The 19,939-nt window shown below is 38.3% G+C and overlaps 1 long non-coding RNA gene across 8 annotated transcripts in view; it reads left to right on the top strand.

The window, feature by feature from the left end:
- The window catches only part of LOC146403381 (uncharacterized), a 479,111-nt gene that overhangs the window by 192,275 nt on the left and 266,897 nt on the right, over positions 1-19,939 (top strand). For 3 of the 8 annotated variants that reach the window (XR_014803745.1, XR_014803744.1, XR_014803746.1), the window contains exon 4: positions 1,641-1,746. The exons of the other annotated variants lie outside the window; for them this stretch is intronic. This is a non-coding gene — a long non-coding RNA (uncharacterized LOC146403381). The remainder of the gene's footprint in view (positions 1-1,640; positions 1,747-19,939) is intronic. 8 annotated transcript variants of the gene reach the window in all.

The raw sequence follows: 19,939 nt of genomic DNA on the forward strand, positions 1-19,939 counted from the left end.
TCTGAAGTTGGCTATATATTTTTGTATCATGTAACCAGCAGACTTATAAATGCTGACTATTCCAACCTGCACTTTCTACTCAATATTGTAAATGGTGACTTAGGTAAGCCTCGCCGAGATATACACGGAGGCACTCAAACTACACAAGATCAGGACACCTGGCATCTTTCCAGAGTGGCTTCTGGCCGTCATCCAGGAGTGATGGCAGAGAGAAGAGGGAGTGAGAGGGGGGAAATGAAACTGTATGTAGCAAAAAGATGAACCTAAATTATTACTAAGCTATGCCCAGTAGAGTCAAGAGACAAGGGAGAGAGAAAAGGGGAGAAAGCAGAGCAAACAGGAGAAAAGCATTAGTAAAACCAGTTTGGCGATATTTAGTTAGATATGATTTCCCAAGTAAATTTTCATTATTTAAATAATATTAAAGATAAAGGTAAAAATACAATCACAGCTCTGTAATTATATATATAGTATATAATTACATATGATAGTAACAATGTATTATACATAACTATATATTATATGTACTATCTATAGTAAAAATATGTGTTACTTTCACTGTGTAATAGAAATAATACTATTACTTTTTTTTTTACATTTATGTGAAATGAGGTGTTTGAAGAATGGAGTTTTGCAGATCATTTGTTTCTACTAGTGGATTAGGACATTTTATTATATGTATAATACTGTTACATTGAGTATCCTTTTTTTTTCACCATAATAACCTTACTGTGATTTTCTGAGATCCTAAAGAATCTGAAGAAAATCCTGAATAATTGGTCATTTTAGATCCAAGTAATGCTGAATACCAAAGTCATCTGAAATACTGTGTCAGAGGGAAAGAGTAACACCCACATAACTGACTGGCCAGATTCATAGGCATTTTCTGCTACTCTTGGTGTTAACTCCTTACCTGATCACACAGTCCTGGCATCAAGGGCTGATCTGAATTGCTCTATGCCCTAATTTGTATAAGTAAGAACTGGGCTGTGAAGAATTTTATTGTGTTTATAATGTCTGTTCTGACAGTGTTTTATAGTCTGTTTCATATGCTAAGTGTTTCAGTTAACTCCCTTTCCTCATGCCCTCTAAGTATTAATGTCTCCTCAATTGATCTGGTTACCCATGAATTCAGTCCAAGTCAGCTGTTACAGTGGCTGAAAATACGAGAACAGTAATTTTAAAACCTAGAGGTGCCTGTCCTCATAAAAGGGCTAAATCTCATCAGGCAGTCTCCAAGTTAAAAAAATTATGGGACTGAAACCACTGTGCCTGTGTGTGTGTGAGAGAGGGAGAGAGACCTGTAATAACAAACATTATTTATTTGGTTGTTACAGAAAAGGAAACATCCTAATGTTTCTGTACTATACTTTGAATTGTCACACTTTCTGGTGCTATCCTGGTGCATGCATGGGAAAGAATATACATATGCATATATCTCTATATTTGTAGGCACTATAGTCAAAACAACTTATTTGCCTAGCTGGCTTAGCTGCAAAGCTGACTTACTCTTACCCACCCACTAGCAAACTCCCTGGGGGAAATAGGGCAAAAAGGTCACATAGAAGCAATAAAGCTGATCACCTTTAACAAAAGAGTTCTTTAAGAAGTTCTCAGTGGCACTGTTCATCTTTTGGAAGGGAGATCACTTCATTCTCTGCCCATTCCGGTGTCATCAGCACTAGCTCTGGATTCACTATAGAGGAAGAAAAGCCTATTTCTACCTTGCTGCTGCAGTACACTCAGGTAAGCCCAAATTGGAATCCCAAAGAGACTGCTGTACCAGACCAGACTCTGGGAGGATTCTATTGCTGATAGAAGGCTTTGCAAACCTCACTTCACACATCCTATAGAATTTTAACCATCATTTAAAATTCCAATTTTTCTTACAGGAGCTTAAATTTCAATGCAAGACCTCCTGATTTAAACACACACACACACACACACACACACACGTGTACACACACACACAATCAGAAGCCCTATTACTTTTTCTGTATTACAGAATACTTATGATAACTATTATTTACTGTCAGTTACTGAGGATTTTCTTTTTTGCCAAATATTGTTTTTGGCCTTTGCATGTAGTATCTAATTTAAACTTACTAAGTCCCTCACGAAGTAGGTACTATTATTATACCCATTTTCAGCTGAGGGAATTGAGAGAGAGAGAGAAATTGAGTCACTTGCCATGACTCAACAGTTTTAAACCCAGGCCAAGTGACCCTGGGATTGAAGCACACACTCAACAAGGTTGATTTGTAAGCAACGTGCCATGTTTTGTGCATGAAAGGAATACAATGGGACCATCATTTAGTAGGAACTAAAATTTGTGCATTTTTCCTTGTACTGATGTCACTGTATTTCTCTCTTGGACACTGTTGTGACCGCTGGCAAACCTGATTTGAGACAGCGGTCAAAGCCAGGAGAATAGTTTATGGCCACAGAAGAGAAAGGAGTGTATTGGTTAAAGTGAAAATCTGCCCCTAAGACCTTGCTTTCTGTTACCACAGTGAACAGGGAGCTAATGAACCATGGATGTTAGTGTGTCATCAGTGTCTTACAGTTTTGTCATCCTGGGTAGCCACCATTGAGAAGGACAGAGTGCCCTCTATGAATATGTATTTAGTACTAGATACAGCAATTTATTCTTTTGAAGAGCACTTTATCATTTTGGTTTTGATACATATACAAGGCAATAATCAGTAGTTAGGAGTTACAGGCTAGAATGGATGCCATTATTAGTGACGGAACAACTTTTCCTGTGAATTCCATGTGTGTCCTGAAGATGGGATCATGCTACCCAGAGCTACATATACTCAGCTTTTAGAGAAGCTCACTTTAAAAACCTCTTGTGCTTTAAACCCTTTGGTTCTAGAACGACAGTAGTCACTAATTCCCAAATTCTGCACAAGTAGAATAAGGTATTCGCACAAAAAAACCTAGGGGGCTCCATCGGTCAGAACATTTGTTTAAACTAATATAGAATTAGCTTTTTCAGTTCCAGCCCCCTTTTTCCTATCTATTTGCCTTGCTAATAAGGCCTGATTTATTCCTGTTCAGTTATCTTAAGCCATAATACCTCTTCATTTTGGATCTCTTCATTGTGGTTTGAATAGACCTTCCTAATTACATAAGAGAACTTCTATGAAAATATGAAAACATCAAGGCTGTTCAATACATAAGGATGTTGACAGCAGTGAAATTTAACCCAAACTGGGCAAAAAAAGCATCTTACAACACAAAATTCTATTACATCTTGAAATTTGGTCTTCACAGATATTTTTCTCTGCCTGAAACATGTGTGCTTGTTCTATTTATATAAGGAAATAGTGACATCCTGTGTGTAGCTAGACTAATTGCCTCTGTAATTAACCTATTTGAGAAGGAAGTTACATAGAAATAAAATATCATTGAGCATTGAAAGAAGCAATTTTGTCTTAACCTCCAACTTTACCAAAGGGCGTGGACAAAACAAAAAGATTCTATCTCTGTCCCTTCTTATTTTTCCAGCATCTCCCTTCCTTCCTTCTTCCTGTCTGTTCTTTTTTTCCTTCCTTCTTTTCTTGTCTCTATAGAATTCCACTAGTCCTTTGCATTTTTCACTCTACTACCTTCATTTTCTATAATATAAGGTAAAGATCTAGTGTTATTATGAGTGAATATTCTAGTTTTAAAATAGAATGGGAAAGATAGACGTGTGAGACAGGCTTTTGTTTCAGTGCTATTCAAATGGTTTTTTTGGTCAAGGGTAGGATGACTATAGCATCATTTTGGTGTCTTAGAGGCTGAAGACAAAAAATCTTAAGCCTTCTTCTTATCCCTTGATCAAATATATATTAATTAAATTTAGAAAAGGGTTTCTGGGAGCATGCAAAATCAGTTTGGTTTTTGACTCTTAAAATCAGAAGAAAATATTAGCAGTATGTTATAATAGAAAAAGTGCCTTTTGGGGGATCAGAATTATTTACATCCCATCCCAAGTGTATGGCTAAGGAAGAACAAGAAGAGCAATTTTTTCCTTAAGAACCCTTGTCAGCATTTTAAAAAGTAATATATTAACTTGTTGCCAAGACATTTGAGAACAGTGGGATAAAACAAGACCAAGAGGATGGGAGAAATTAGTCAAAAATATCCCATTGCTTATGGCCTAACTGACCCATGAAACCGCAGCAAGACCCAGTTCTCGGTGCTTCATCCAGCTCTCGCCTCACACATAATCCTCCATCCTATCATCAAAATGGTACTTTAAACCAGAAGAACTTAAGATGTTTTTCATGAGGTGAAAAATATAATTCATGTGCTTTTCAAGCCAGGTAACTAAGGTTGAATTTTTCATGTTATACTGACTCGAAAGAGCTTAAAATTATGACCACTACCAAGAAGAATTTCCTTGTGAAATAGTTGAGACTCTTAAGCCAAAGTAAACACAATCACTGAATTATATAATGATTGCTGAATGTAAAATAATTGAAATAGAAGTGTTTTGGGGTTTCAAACTACGGTGGACTTGGATTCCTCAGCTTCCAGGAAAATCTTTCTGTGCCTCAATTTCTTTATCTATGATGTGGGGATAAAAATTCCTCTTTTGTAAGGTAATTGTAAGGCTTTAGTAGAAGAAAATATTTGTATAACAACATGCTTAGTGCCTATAAATAAATGTTTAATAAATAGCAGTTAATATTTCAGATAAACATGTGATAAAACAAAATGACTTGGATACTAAATAGTTTATTGTAAAGAATTTTATCTTATCTGGTTGAACTATTCTTTAATGGATTTGCTGAATGACTTATCCTTGCATTTTTCTAATCTTTCCTGTAGGAGCTGTTCCTTTCTATTGATAATTTGTACTAGCAATAACTGAATTACCATTCTTAGAAGATAGTGCAGGGACATTTTTAGAAAGTATTAATTCCTTGGGAAAAATATGGAACACAGAGGAGAAAGAAACATTGTAGAGAGAGCTTTCTTGTGTGTCACCTCTGCGATTAATCCTATAATCACTAATGGTTGTCACATTGCAAAGGCTCCTTTATAAGTAAAAAGAAACCCTCAGCTCTACATAAATGATCATTTGGTCATGGCTATGTTTTGACAATTGTGCTAATTAAATACATTATCTATGATCATTGGGGTGTCCAGCAGTTTTATTCAAGCCTCCCATCTGTCTTATTGGTGATCTTCAATAATATAGGGAATTACATGAATCTGAAACTCAGAAAACCATCCTCAGAAGATTCAAATTCATTCACTACTTGTTATCACAGGATAATTCACTCATCCATTCAACAGATACTTCTTGGGAGCACATCCCATGCCACCCACTGTGGCCGTCTTGAAAAGACAGTTGGGAACAAATCAGACAAAGTGCAGGGTCTCATATTTTACAGCCTGACGGAGAAGGTGTATATATATATATATATATATATATATATATATATATATATAAAAATCAAGTAATTACAGTCAAATATGCAAGTCTTAGAATAGAGGAAATTTTTTGATCTTTTCATCTTTGAGTTGTGAATTCCTAATTGGGGTAGGGTGGGGTAGGATTATTACTTCTTCCTTTGAATTTTATCTGTAGCTCCATTTGGAAATACCTTCTACTTTGTGTTCTAGTTCCTTACAGTGGTGGCATCGCTTCTAGACTCAGGAAGCAGGCAGGAGACACGTAGGATTGTCCTCAGCATCTTTCAAAGAATGTACACTTGTGGAGTTCCCGTTGTGGCACAGTGGTTAACGAATCTGACTAGGAACCATGAGGTTGCAGGTTCAATCCTTGGCCTTGCTCAGTGGGTTAAGGATTCGGCGTTGCTGTGAACTGTGGTGTGGGCTGCAGACGAGGCTTGGATCCCGAGTTGCTGTGGCTCTGGTGTAGGCCAGGTGCTACAGCTCTGATTCAGCCCCTAGCCTGGGAACCTCCATATGCCGAGGGAGTGGCCCTAGCAAAGGCAAAAAGACAAAAAAAAAAGTGTACACTTGTGCACTGTAGAGAGTAGACACTAAATAAATGCAGTCGAGACAAGAAAACAAAGTCTTAGAGGATCATTTCCATTATGGTTTCTGTTATAATTTTTTTTTTTTTTATGGTCGCACCTGCAACATAGGGAAGTTCCTGGGCTAGGACTTGAATCAGAGCAGCAGCTGCAGGCCTACACCACAGTTACAGCAACACCGGATCCAAGGTGCGTCTGCGGCCTATGGCACAGCTTGTGGCAACCCCAGATCCTTAACCCAGAAAGCAAGGCTGGAGATTGAACCCCATCCTCATGGACCCTATATCAGGTTTTTAACCCGCTGAGCCACAACAGGAGGTCCAATACAGTCTTGCATATTTATTTCACTTTGAAATTTCTTCTTCACGTTTGTGGTAGTTAGAAGGAGGTAAATAACCCACTGAAAGTCATTACCCCTCCTTGGATTCCTCCCTGTCACTATTCTGTCAAAACTTTAATCCACAGCAGTTGCCTCTGGAAGAAGTTATTTAGTATTTGTAAGACTTTCAAAGTTTGCTGCACAGAAGGCTGACTTTAGTTGCAACATGCAAATAATAATGGAAGGAGCATCTGTTACTTGTTATCTGGCACATATGGGGATCCCAAGAATATAGTTAACCTTTTTTCTATCCCTGGACCTGTCCAGAGAATCAGTGTTAGGTTAATTATTATCTAGGTTTTTTTTTTTCTTTTTTTTTTTTTTAGGGCCCCACTCGTGGTATATGGAGGGTCCCAGCCTGAGTGTTGAATCAGAGCTGTAGCTGCTGGCCTACACCACAGCCACAGAAACGCGGGATCTGAGCCATGTCTGCGATCTACACCACAGCTCATGGCAACTCTTGATCCTTAACCCACTGAGCAAGGCCAGGGATCAAACCCACATCCCCATGGATACTAGTCGGGTTTGTTAACCACTGAGCCATGACGGGAACTCCAATCAGTATCTTGTTTTAAAAAATCAAAAGTCTTCATTGGTTCTGAGGAAGAACGTTTAACCAGATTTAGTCTTCATTTGCCATTGCTCAAATGAAAGCACTCCTAAAAAAATAAAACTGAATTCTGACAGCTTTTTAAAAGTAGGAAAATAATCAGCTCCTGTACAGAAATCTAACCCACTGCTTAAGAAAATTCAATATTAAAAATGATAGGGGAAGAATTTCGGCAAAAAGATGGAAGCCCCTTCATATTCTTCTGGAAGGAATGGAGTTTCACTGAGATTGAGGGACCTGAGAGCTGGGGTGTAATTTAGTGAGCTGACAGGAGGCGTGAAGTATCTCCTCAATATCTGTGTTTGGCAGAAGAGATGAATGCATACATCAGGAAACAATGTTTAAGTGTTTTATTTCCTTATTTCAGCCTGTCAAACTGTCAGTATAGTTAATGGCCACCAAGAGAGAAAGAGAGAGAGAGGGAGGAGGAGGAACAGAGAGAAACAAAGGTACTATGGAATCTGAAAAGAAAGAAACCAGGAAAGCATTTGCATGTTTCTGTGGTGTAATGGTCAGTCAGACAAAAATAGCTCACCATATTCATCTCTCTACTAAAGCCAGATGTGCTTCTCCTTACCTACCTTCCCTGCGTCCTCTTCAAGCCTTCGCCTGTGTCCTGCATAACTGCTTCACTTAACTTTGATTTCTGTAACTCCTTTTACTGAAGTCTAGATTGATTATCAATACTTAAAGGGATTATTTTATGTTATATTGGTACTATCTAATTTTGCTCAGTGTTCCAAGTTTACTGTTATTTGCATTATTTATGAAATCTGGCATTAATGTTGTTTACGCAAAAATGTTCATTCTTGCCTATAAAACATCCCTTTTTAATATATTTGAGCATTTTATAATCCTTGAAGAATAAATTGGACCTGATTTGGATCTACTATATATTTCTTTAAAAACAAACAAACAAACCCCAAACACTTGAAGTGAAATTCCAAAGTTAGGCATTGATTCTTGGAGTACAGGACTCTTTAAATAAAATTTCTGGAAGAATATGAGCACAGCCATGGGATTTTTGTTTTATAAAAGGGAAGTATTTATATTGGATCATTTTTGGACTGGAAATACTATTTTTCCACAGAAATGGGAAAGCCTCTTATCACTCACATCTACGTCAAAATGAATTTAAAGTCTTTGAATTCACTCCAGGGATGAATACTTCTCATAATGAACACTTTTAGTTGCCTTATAAACTGAAAGCATTTAATTAGGGGAAAAATTTTGTTTTTTATTTTTTTAATTTTAATTTAATTTTATTTTTGTCTTTTTTGTCTTTTTAGGGATGCACCTGTGGCATATGGAGGTTCCCAGGATAGGGGTCTAATTGGCGCTGTTGTTGCCAGCCTACGCCAGAGCCACAGCAGTGCCAGATCCAAGCCACCGGATTCTTAACCCACTGAGCGAGGCCAGGGATTGAATCTTCAACTTCATGGTTCCGAGTGGAATTCGTTTCTGCTGCGCCACAATGGGAACTCCACAATTTGTTTTTTAAATATTGATTTAGGGGTTCCCATCATGGCTCAGTGGTTAACAAATCCGACTAGGAACCATGAGGTTGTGGGTTCAATCCTGGCCTCGCTCAGTGGATTAAGGATCTGGCGTTGCCTTGAGCTGTGGTGTAGGTCGCAGACGTTTCTCAGATCCTGTGTTGCTGTGACTCAGGCATAGGCCAGAGGCTGCAGCTCCAATTAGACCTCTAGCCTGGGAACCTCCTTAGGCTGAGGGTGCGGTCTTAGAAAAGACAAAAGACAAAAGAAAAAAAAAATCTATCTATCTATCTATCTGTCTGTCTTTAAAAATCTTACAAAATGGTCTAAAGAGAGCTGGTTTGGGATCATAAATATACTGGGTACTGAATCTGGCCAATCATCAAATCACCTGAAAGGCACTTAAAAAGGCCAGTGGACTCCACTCTAGATTGACTGGAAGAGCATCTCAGAGTTGGGAGCCTAGCGTGTGTGTGTGTGTGTGTGTGTGTGTGTGTGTGTAAGATCTATCCCCTGCCCGCATCCTCAACTGCCAGGAGATGTGGACTGTCACCCAGGTTAGGTATTGCACTGTCCCCATCATGGAAAGAGCACTGCTTTGGTTATCACTAGACTTCTGGATGCTTTCTAACCTTATCTTTCAGTCACTAAGTAAATTTGGGGCAACTTGCAATTATTGGGGTAGCATGATTTTTCAACTCTATACAATTTGTATGCTCTTTTCCAGCTTTAAAATCATGTAACTTCACTATATTGATGAAGTTTAAAATTTTTTAAACTTAAAAAAACCCAAAAAACCTGAGTTAAAATGTGTGCATGTGCGCACACACACACACACACACACACACACACACACACACACACAGAGTTATTTTTATTCTTAGTCTGAGTCCAGAGAAGTTAACAAACAATAACAAGAAGTCCAAGAGTCTTCCTTCTTATCTTCAGTTGGATTTATGAGTTCTAGATTGGACTTTTCTTTTCATGATATCAGTCATGAAAATAAAAATTTACTGCTCTGTCCTTTAGACTTTCAGATGCAAAATGAACCCGTCTTTACCCACCTAAACTTGATTCTTCATCAGTACTCCTATCTTAACAAATAACACCATCATGTGACTTGTGTTTACCAGAAACCGAATCACCCTTCCTCTTACTTATTTTTGATATCCTACATTGATTTTATCCACTAAAATATTGTGCATCTGTCAACTTCTTTTTATCTCCCCCACCATCCATCCTGGGTCAAGGTGCCATCTTTCCTGGGTTCTGCAGTAACCTCCCAATTGCATCTTTCTGTACCATTCTTGCCACCTTGTGCTCTAGTGGATGTTCAGTACTACAAAGAGGTTAAAAATGCAAATCTAAAAAAATTTTTTAAAAATGCAGCTCCCATCAGAGGTCTCCCTTAGTGCAAACCTATCAATGGCTTTCCATTGTGCTTAAAATAAAGACCAAAATTTGTACACTGGCCTGCAAGGCCCTGCATGACCTTTCCTAGCCTTCCCTCCTGACTTTTTGCATTCCTAGCACACTGCCTATCCTTTAGTTTCTCATACATGGTGCACATCCTTCCCATCTCAGGGCCATTGAATTTTCTTTTCCTTCCATCTACAAAGTTCTTCACTTCCCACTCATCCTTTTCAGATCAGCTGAAATGACATTTCCTTAGGAAAGCCTTTTCTGATGCTCCCAATATGATGGTGTCCACTTGTTATATGCTTGTATAAAATAACTTGCATTTTTTTTCGAGGGTATTTTTCACAGTTTTTAAATTTATATGAATCCAATGGTTTGGCTAATTTTAATTTAATCTGTAAGACTATAGCATTGGTAAGAGTGGGGACCTTGACTATTTTGTTTACCACTGATTCCCTAATTTTTCAAACTTTTGTTTACCACTGATTCCCTAATTTTTCAAACTGTGTGTAGCATAGAGTAGGTTCTTAAGAAATATTTGTTGAGTGGAAGAGTAAATGAATCATCAGAAGGAAAGTGCTCACTTATGTGGGAGCACCTCTGCCCTTCCCACATATACTCTTTCCGTTCTACTGGCATATGTAAAGCATTATCACTTTTCTTACAACACTCCTTTTTACAGCAAGAAATGATAATTTCTCAACCTTCCACCATTTCTCATTCTTTGTTCTAGCAACATCTGAACACCTGGGGCTCAACCCTTTGCTGTACTTTACTGAGGTCAAAAAGGAGTGTAAAAGCAGTTCCTCTTGGCATGTTTGCTGGCATTCTTGAGATGAGGTCTAAAATTGTGCATGGCTCAGAGCAAGAAGTACGGGAAGAGAGAAGCCCCTCTAGAGTTTCTTTCCAGGAAATAATGACTGTTTTTTGGAGTCCCCCATTTGTGTAAGTAGAGAGGTTGTTCCATTGAGGGTACGCATATCTCAGGTTTGGCCTGGTGAATCTGAATATCAGATTCCTGTCTTGACATAACCTATTGACACAGGTTATTGCAAGGACAGCTCTTGGAGATGGAGAAGATTTAAGATGTGGAGTTCAGTTAAGGCAAGGTATTTATTGATGTCTGCTTTTCAAGGATATTATAGTCTCTGTAAAATGTGATCCGGGAAGCTGGAGCCCTTGCCACGCACCTCCTGCATTAGAGAGCCCTCTCCCTTCCTTATCTACCTCTGGCTGTTCCCCTTGCACCTAGTGGGTTAGAAATCTACTAGGCCCTATTCCTCCAGGAACCCCATACATGCACTTCTCTATCCAGTGACCTCACATCTCTTGACAAGGGTTGTGCAGGCTTCTTCCATGGTCTGTCCTTCAGAGGTCATGTCCCACCACTGGGGTGTGTGGTCCTAGGCCCAACAGTGGCCAAGGGGCAGCTGTTTGGGAAGGACTGGCCTCAGAGAATGGATGCCTCCATTTTTTCTCTTATCCTGGGTCTGCAGGTATTAGGAAGATGCTGGAGAGTAGATGGTACTTTCAGAAGAGGGATATAGTAAGAAAAAAAGGACAGAAGATAAACTCCTGAAGAACATCAGAGCAAGTTAATACTTGACTGGATGGGTAAACAAACCAATAAGTGTCTGAGTAAGATAAGTTTTGAAAAGAGAAGTCAACTAGAAAAACTTAGTAAAGTAGAGCTTTGGTTTTTACAGCATGACTCTCACATTTAGTCAGCACCAAGCCATGAATAGAGGGACATTTGTTCTAGATACATCTCTTGACAATGATCTATGTCATGAGCTGGGACCCAGTTATTATGGCCCCACTGGAGCTCTGTTTGTTTTTCTCATTTTTTAAAGAGAATTGGGAGTTGATTTTGTTTCAATAGTTGTTTCTCATCATGTAATTAACATATATTATTTTCCCAGAGTTTTCAACAGTGAGGTAGAAAGGATTTGTTATTCTAATTATTGAGAGGAAGTATTAGCAACATAAGCAGGAAGTTAATAGCATCGTTAGAATTTACTGTCACGAAAACACCTGCCCATTCATTGCTGTCCTAAGTGAACAAAATCTCAGCGATATTACTGGAGGAAGTCAAGGAGGAACGAAGTGTGGGACTTCTTGGCTTTCAAATGATTAAACAGTTTCATTCAACAGGCAGCTCTTTTGCTTTAAGCCAACAGCTTTCTCTTTCACAGTACCTTCAGAATCTTTTTGCAAAGTTGAAAGAGCTGTAATTTTAATGTAACTATTATATTCAAGACATTAATGACCTGAATCACTGAAAATAACCATGGTAACAGGTGAGAAATCAAAGATAGTTAATTTAATTGCCACAGAAAGAAAATAAGTGCAAATAATCCATAATTCTTCCTTCCCAATATGTACATGTTATTTTCTTACTGCATTAATTACCCAATAGTTAGACAGGAATTATCTAGTTGTTGCTCTGTGACTCCCTGTTGCATTCATGTAATGGTTTTCACTCTAATAACTAATCATTATAATTTCTTACCTCAGCAGTTTAGGCTGCTGAGAACTGGGTAACATGTTCATTCAGTTGACATTAGCAATTTTTAATAACAATAAAAATGATACTTTAAGTATAGTGGAAAGGAATTAAGCAGTTCTTTCAACCTAGTTACCTAAAGGCCACTCTAATTCAGTGCTTCTCTATAAACTGCTAATGATCTGGGACTACTTCTTAGACAGAAAGACTTGAAAATTTCTCTCAATTTCTTAACTCTTTTTATAGGAGATGCTGGAATATTCCCATAAATTCCTGCTCAGACATGAGGACAGGTTGTGGAATCCTAACTGGGGACATATTTAAAATCACTGCCAAGGTTATTAAGTATTGGGTTGTGTGTCTATTATGTGTCTGATCTTTTGCTAGTCCTGGGGATACAATGGTAGTTAAAACAGGGGTAAGAGGTATAGATGATAAAGCAGGAAATCATGACCAATGAGCAAGTTTATATCATCTTTAGTTTTCATTTAGTTCCTACTATAAAAGATACAATAGATAGCATTTAAATTTCATGACTGTGCAAGAATCTTGTAGTATAACAATATAGGGGATAATCAGTTGTATAATTAGAAATAATATCTATTATTTATTGAATGCTTTCTATGTCCCAGTTATGGTCATTTAATACTCACGCAAATATAGACCCTGACTCCAAAAGTGAATTCTTTTATCTTTGTTTTCACGTGGGGAGACTAGGGTTAAATAGCTGACCAAAGGTTGTCTGAATAAATAAGTGAAAAGAGCAGACTCCCATCTGGGCTGGGCTCTACTAAGTCCTAAGGTTTCTGTCGAAAGAATAATCAAGGGCCATTTCAGCTCTGGCACTCAAAGCCAGTGCTCACTGAATAGAGTATTTATTTTAATTGATACTGTTTTCTATTTTAATTCTAGGCTATACCAAAACCATCACAGAAAGAACCTATCACATCTTTTAGATTGACATCTCAATCTCCTTTGGCAATTATATTTTCAAAACTGTCTCAGTAAAAATTCCAAAAAATAAATAAATGAACAAAGGTAGATACTTGCAAAGAAAGGAAATACAGAGCGATTAGGATGACTGCTATCAAAAACCCAGAAAATTACAAGTGTCGGTGAAGATGTCGAGAAATTGGAACATTTATGGGCATGTAAAAATGGTGTAATTGCTATGAGAGACAGTATAATAGTTCCTCAAAAAATTAAACATGATTTACCATATGACCCAGCAATTCCACTTCTGTGTATACATCCAAAAGAACTGAAAGCAGGGCCTCATAGAGATGTTTGTACCCCCATGTTTATGACAGCATTAAACACAATAGCCAAGAGATGGAAGCCACCCAAGTGTTTGTCGATAGATGAATGGTTAAACAAAATGTGGTATATACATATAATGAATTATCAGCTTTAAAAAAGAAGGCGGTTTTGTGACATATGCTATATTAGCATGGATGCTCCTCGAGACCGTCATGCTGAGTGAAACAAACCAGTAACAAAAAGACAAATACTATAGGATTCCACTTATGTGAGGTACCTAGAGTAGTTAAAAAACATAGAGACAGAACGTAGATGGTGGTTACCAGGGACTGGGGCAGGGGGAGAAGGGGACTTGTTATTTAATGGGCCAAGGTTATTAAGTATTAGGTTGTGTGTCTATTATGTGTCTGATCTTTTGCTAGTCCTGGGGATACAATGGTAGTTAAAACAGGGGTAAGAGGTATAGATTAATGGTAGTTAAAACAGGGGTAAAGGTATGGTTCAGTTTTGGAAGATGCAAGGGTTCTGGAGATGGCATGTGTAACACCGGGAATGTGTATAACACAGCTAAGCTGCTCACTGAAAAATGGGGAAGGTGGTATGTTTTATGTTTTATGTACCTTACCACATTAAACATTAAAAGGAAGAAACTATGGAAGGTTAGGTGACAGAGAGGATCTGGGCACAGGGAAGGACCTTGTTAGGGAAGTCACCATGGATCCACTTCTGCCTGGAGCCAAGGAGAGAGCTCTCCAGGCAGAGGGACCTGCACATAAAAATCCCTGGACTGAAGAAGAGCTATGTTGAATGAGAAGGAAGTCAGTGTGACAGCAACTGGGAGGCACATAATAAGCTGGGAGGGAGGTAGAAGGGGCTGGTTGTAGAAAGACTGACGGGCATGGAAGGATTGGGACTGTATTATTATCATTACATGTTAGCTTCATTTGCAAGGGCTCTTTGTATTTTAGGAGATCACAAACGTTAGAGTACTCATGTTGTTTCCAATATAATAATTGGCATACATATTCGTGTCATGATTCAAGGATCTCTTATTGCACAATTTAAAAAAATCACCAGAAGTGGTTGGTGTGTTTTCTTGATGAGGTTTCATTTTTATTTATTACCTATATTGTTTCTGAAGTAACTGCAATGAAGAATTTCCCTTTGTATCTCTCTACCTTGGTAAATACCAGTGAACCTCTCCTTAAAGCACTGCGTTCATTTTATACTTGAAAGTACTTCAAAATATCTATGGAAGTTTTCTGGGGCTTGGTCCGTTCCTCAATCCTCACTACAGTGATTTTAGAGACTCCAGAGGCCCTTGTTGAAGCAATTAGTATTGCTAACTTTGCTGAAAATTGTCTAGCACTGCACTTAGCAGTGACAATTCATGATAAATAATTTAGTACTGTAGTCACATCCTAGAAGTGTTAACATACAGAATTTAAAAGTTTATCAAAATGGCAGCTGTCATCATTTAAATACATTTCTTAAGTAAAAGCAAAAATTGCTAAAATTAAAATGTGTTTTATTGTTTTTTTTGGGGGGGGTTGGCTGTGTCCACAGTGTATAGAAATTCCCTGGCCTGGGTTCGAATATGTGCCACAGCAATGACCTGAGCCATAGCAATGTCAATGCCAGATCCTTAACCTACTAGGCCACCAGGGAACTCCAACATGTGTTTTATTGTTAAATACACTTTTACATTGGATTTTCTTTGATGGATGAACCATTGCTTAATGTATTCATGACCCTAAAAAAGATTTATATCAACTTTAATAGAATCATATATTTATCCTCTATTTTGGATCATATATATTTTGCTATTTCAAGTATGTCTGGAAATTTTATTTGGGAATTTTGTTCTGTATTATTCAAGCTTCAAGATGGCAAAGCAGTACTGAAAATTCTCATCTGACTTTTCTTACCCACTGCTCACCTGAATTTTAAATCATATTATCAGTAATGCAGAAGAGGGATTCTAGGAAAATTCCCTCAAATGCCTTAGTGGTAGTCATTCCCTCGGTTTGAATCAAAGGGCCTGAATCTGGTAGATTGGAGATATGACTTTGAAGAAAAGCAGAAATGTATGTGTAATGAGATGACGTGTCTGTTGAAACTTAAAGTTGATGCAGTGTAAGTGTGTTTGGACTAAACACTGAGACGGGGCAGGATGAGTGATTTATGGAGCTAAATGAGAAGGATACCTTCCTGGGCTTCCTTGTTTACACTAACTATGCAATGGTAGAGTAGGAATAGGTGTGCTTCAAGAGCAACAGAACAAGTGTGTCACTAATGTGAGTCAGCCCCACATCAAGCCAGTAGTACCTGAGAGTCATATATCCTCCTTCATGACCTCTCTTATTAATGCCTTCGGTGAAATAGGGATACTCTTTGTAGTTTATTCATGTGCAATTTAAGAATTTAAGTATTTCAAAGGAAATAATGGGGATGAAAACATTTACTGTTTTAAAGGACCTTGATATCTTAGGATGAGTGGTTAAGTGCACAAATCATTTTCATAGTCCTTTTGGAATCATCAATATTAATTAGGTACTTTTTAATTTGGAGTTTCAATTTATGGTATAGTTTCATTAATGAAAACTACTTCTGGTAATAGTTTATAGTCAATAACAAGTAAAGGGTTGTGAAGACCATGACCCTGTTCTCAATGAGATTTTTAATCATTTGGAAGAGCCAACAGAAACATGAAGCAGTACAAACGGGAAGCACTTTTTGGGGTGGCCATGTAGTGGAAAACCAGCTAAGAAAAGGGTTCGGTGGGCTGGCGTTCCTAGAGAGTGTTCAGGCCCTTGGAATGTGAGGTGGGCCTTGGGGTTTGTGTGGTCAGAAGTAAGCCTGAGGATTTGGTCCTCTGACCAAAGTCTTGGCAAGAGAGTGAAAGTTCTGCGAAATTTTATTATTAAATTTTTGCCTGCCCTCTCAGCATGTGGAAGTTCCTGGGCAGGGGGTCAAATGTGTACCACAGCAGTGACCTGGGGCACTGTAGTGACAATGCTGGATCCTTAACCTGCTGTACCACAAGGTAACTCCCTTCTGTGAACTTTTAGTATTTATAACTTGTCTGTGAATTTTGCATTCTGTTCTGCAAAATAGTGTTCATGCTGGAGTAAAACAATGTTTGTATGACATTCAGATTATTTAATTGTGTTTTCCTAGTCTTCTACACCAGGAAGTTATGGCCCACCTCACCCGTGATATTCTCTTCCCCATCATAGCTCCACACATCCCCAGGGGTTATGACTGATGCTCCAGACTGAGAAGTGTGGCTTTACAGGGTCACGGCATGTTTAAACAGAAGAGCCTTTTCTTGGCCATTAGCATGTTATCAGGCTGAGTAAATAAGTTTCTTAAGTCATTAAAAGACTCTCTTACCAGATGGTATGTATACACATTCTCTTGGACAAGTTTGATGGGCTTTATAAGCAGCCCAGGTTTCCTTTTTTAAGTATAACGGGGGCCCAGATGGTTCCATTTGCTGATAAGAGTACTTTTCAATAATATGCTGTATGATTGGGTGCAAAATCAACATCCTCCAAGTTTTGCTTTTAAAGTACAAGCCTTTGTTTTGTATTTCCGCCTGAAGCCTTTTTGACCTTTGTCAAAAATATTTTTCAGTTATTCAGAGCACATTGGTATGCTCTAAAAAAAGACCACCCAAGAACATCCCTTTCACTTGGCAAATTCCACTTTGGATGAGAAACACAGAAGCACTGTATAACTGATGAGAACTATAGAGTTATTTGAATGTTTGAAAAAGGATAAATCTCTTTAGACAGCTCACAGAGGCTGGTCTCTGGCTTTTTAAAAGTTTTATTTTATTGAAGTATAGTAGATTTTTTTTTTTTTGTCTTTTTAGGACCACAGGTGCAGCATGAAGTATAGCCGACTTACAATGTATTAGTTTCAGGTGTCAGCCCAGATACACACACACACACACACACACACACACACACACACACACACACACACACACACACACACACACACACATTCTTTCTCTCTCTCTCTCTCTCTCTCTCTCACACTTTTTCAGATTCTTTTCCCTTACAGGTTATTACAAAATGTTGAGTTTCGTTCCCTGTGCTATAAAGTAGGTCCTTGTTGGTTATCTATTTTATGTATAGTAGTGTGTATGCGTCAAACCCAAATTTCTAATTTACTTTTCCCCTTTGGTAAGCTTAAGTTTGTTTTCTGTTTCTCTAGGTCTATTTCTGTCTTGCAAATAAGTTCATTTGTATCTCTTTTTCCTTTAGATTCTACATATAAACAATATCATATGATATTTGTCTTTCTCTTTCTGACTTTGTGTGGTAATCTCTAGGTCCATCCATGTTGCTGCAGTTGGCATTATTTCATTCTTTTTTATGGCCAAGTGATATTCCATTGTGTATATATACCACATCTACTTTATCTATTCCTCTGTCAATGGACATTTAAGTTGCCTTCATGTCTTGCCCATTGTAAATAGTGCTGCAGTGAACACTGAGGTCCAGGTATCATTTCAAATTAGAATTTTCTCTGGATATATGCCCCAGAGTGGAACTGTAGAACTATATGGTAACTTTATTTTTAGTTTTTTAAGGAACTGCCATGCTGTTCTCCATTGTGGTTATATCAATTTACATTCCCACCACCAAAGTGGGAAGGTTCCTTTTTCTCTACACCTGAAAGCAGAAATCAGATTAAGGACATAGACTGAATGTTATGATACCCTAGCTCAGCTCTGGCTCAAAATGTGTATATATTCCTGTTGTGCCCTCCCTAATGAGGGAGTTCAGATAGAAAAGGGTATGAGTTGAGGGCAAAGAGAGCCAAGGAGAAAGCTGATTTATCCTTCAAAGATTGTAAAGTATAGGGGATAAATTGTAGGGAAGAACCAGTAGAGAAGTGATCAGGCAGACCTGCATAGGGAGTAGAAGATAAAGATGGTGAGTAGGAAGCCAGTCTGGACCTCCAAGAGACTCTATAAGCCATTGATCTGGCACTTATCTCATGTGACACTTTACATTTATAATGTTAACCCCTTGCTTCCCTACATTTTATTTGTGAAATGCTGGGGTCTGACTATTCAACTTGCTTTCTAGAACAGCCAAGTTACTAGGTAAAAAGGTGAGTTGTGGGCATTCTAAGCCACAGGCATAAATGGTATTAAGTAGGTATTAGGTGAATACATGGGGTGAAATGAGTTTTGTGTGGGTAGAGGGAAGTGTAGGTATGGGGAGGTGATGAGGCTGGAAAATTAGGTAGGACTTGGATAAGAAGCTTTTTATATGCCATCAAGTACTTTATTCTGAATGCTGTGGGGATCCTTTAAATACAGATCATTGGGATGACATAGATTTACAATTCACATAGGTCACTCTGGTTGCATTGTGGGGCTGAGTGATTGAATGGAAGAATAGAAAGACTAAGGGAGGTCAGTTAGGAGGCTGTTGAGGTGGCCCCAACAAGGAGAGATGAGTTTCTAAATTAAAGCAATATCAGGAGGAATAGATACAAAGGAAGATATGTAAGAAATATTACAGATCTATAATCTATAAGACTTAGTGACCAATTGGATTTGAAGGAAAGAGGGAGGTCCTTGGATTATATCAAAGTTTCTGATCTTGGTAACCAGGAGTATTTTAATAGCAAATAAAGGATCAAGCTTGACAGGATGATATAACTGGTCCAATTGAGAAGAGAGTCATTTTGCGGTCCATATAAGACGTTCAGTTGGAGACATTTAGTAAGAAAAGGAAGCTGAATAGGGCTGGATCTTAGCAGAGGGCTAGGTTGAATGGCAGATTTGGTTAGAAATTGGTAATTAAAGATTTTAGATGATGTCACTAAGAGTGCTGGCAAGGCGTGAGAAAAGAAGAGAATCAAGACTAGAGACCCAAGAAATATTGCCTTTCAGGTATGTTAAGAATGTAAGATGAGGAAGTTCCTATTGTGAGTCAGTGGTAATGAGCCCAACTAGTATCCATGTGATGCAGGTTCGATCCCTGGTCTTGCTCAGTGTGTTAAGGATCTGGCGTGGCGGTGAGATGTGGTATAGATCACAGACACAGCTTGGATATGGTGTTGCTGTGGCTCTGGTGTAGGCCAGCAGCTGTAGCTCTGATTTGACCCCTCACCTGGGAACTTCCATATGCCACAGGTGCAATTCTAAAAAAAAAAGTGTGTGTGTGTGTGCGCGCGCGCACGCGTGCATGTGTATATAATGAAAAGGTCTGAAAACTTTATGTATAACGTGATGAC

Source organism: Sus scrofa, chromosome 5 (assembly GCF_054392235.1).
Source record: "Sus scrofa isolate SSC_HxYL_T2T_F1_AM1 chromosome 5, Sscrofa_HxYL_maternal_Yorkshire_Landrace_v2.0, whole genome shotgun sequence".
NCBI classification, from domain to species: domain Eukaryota; kingdom Metazoa; phylum Chordata; class Mammalia; order Artiodactyla; family Suidae; genus Sus; species Sus scrofa.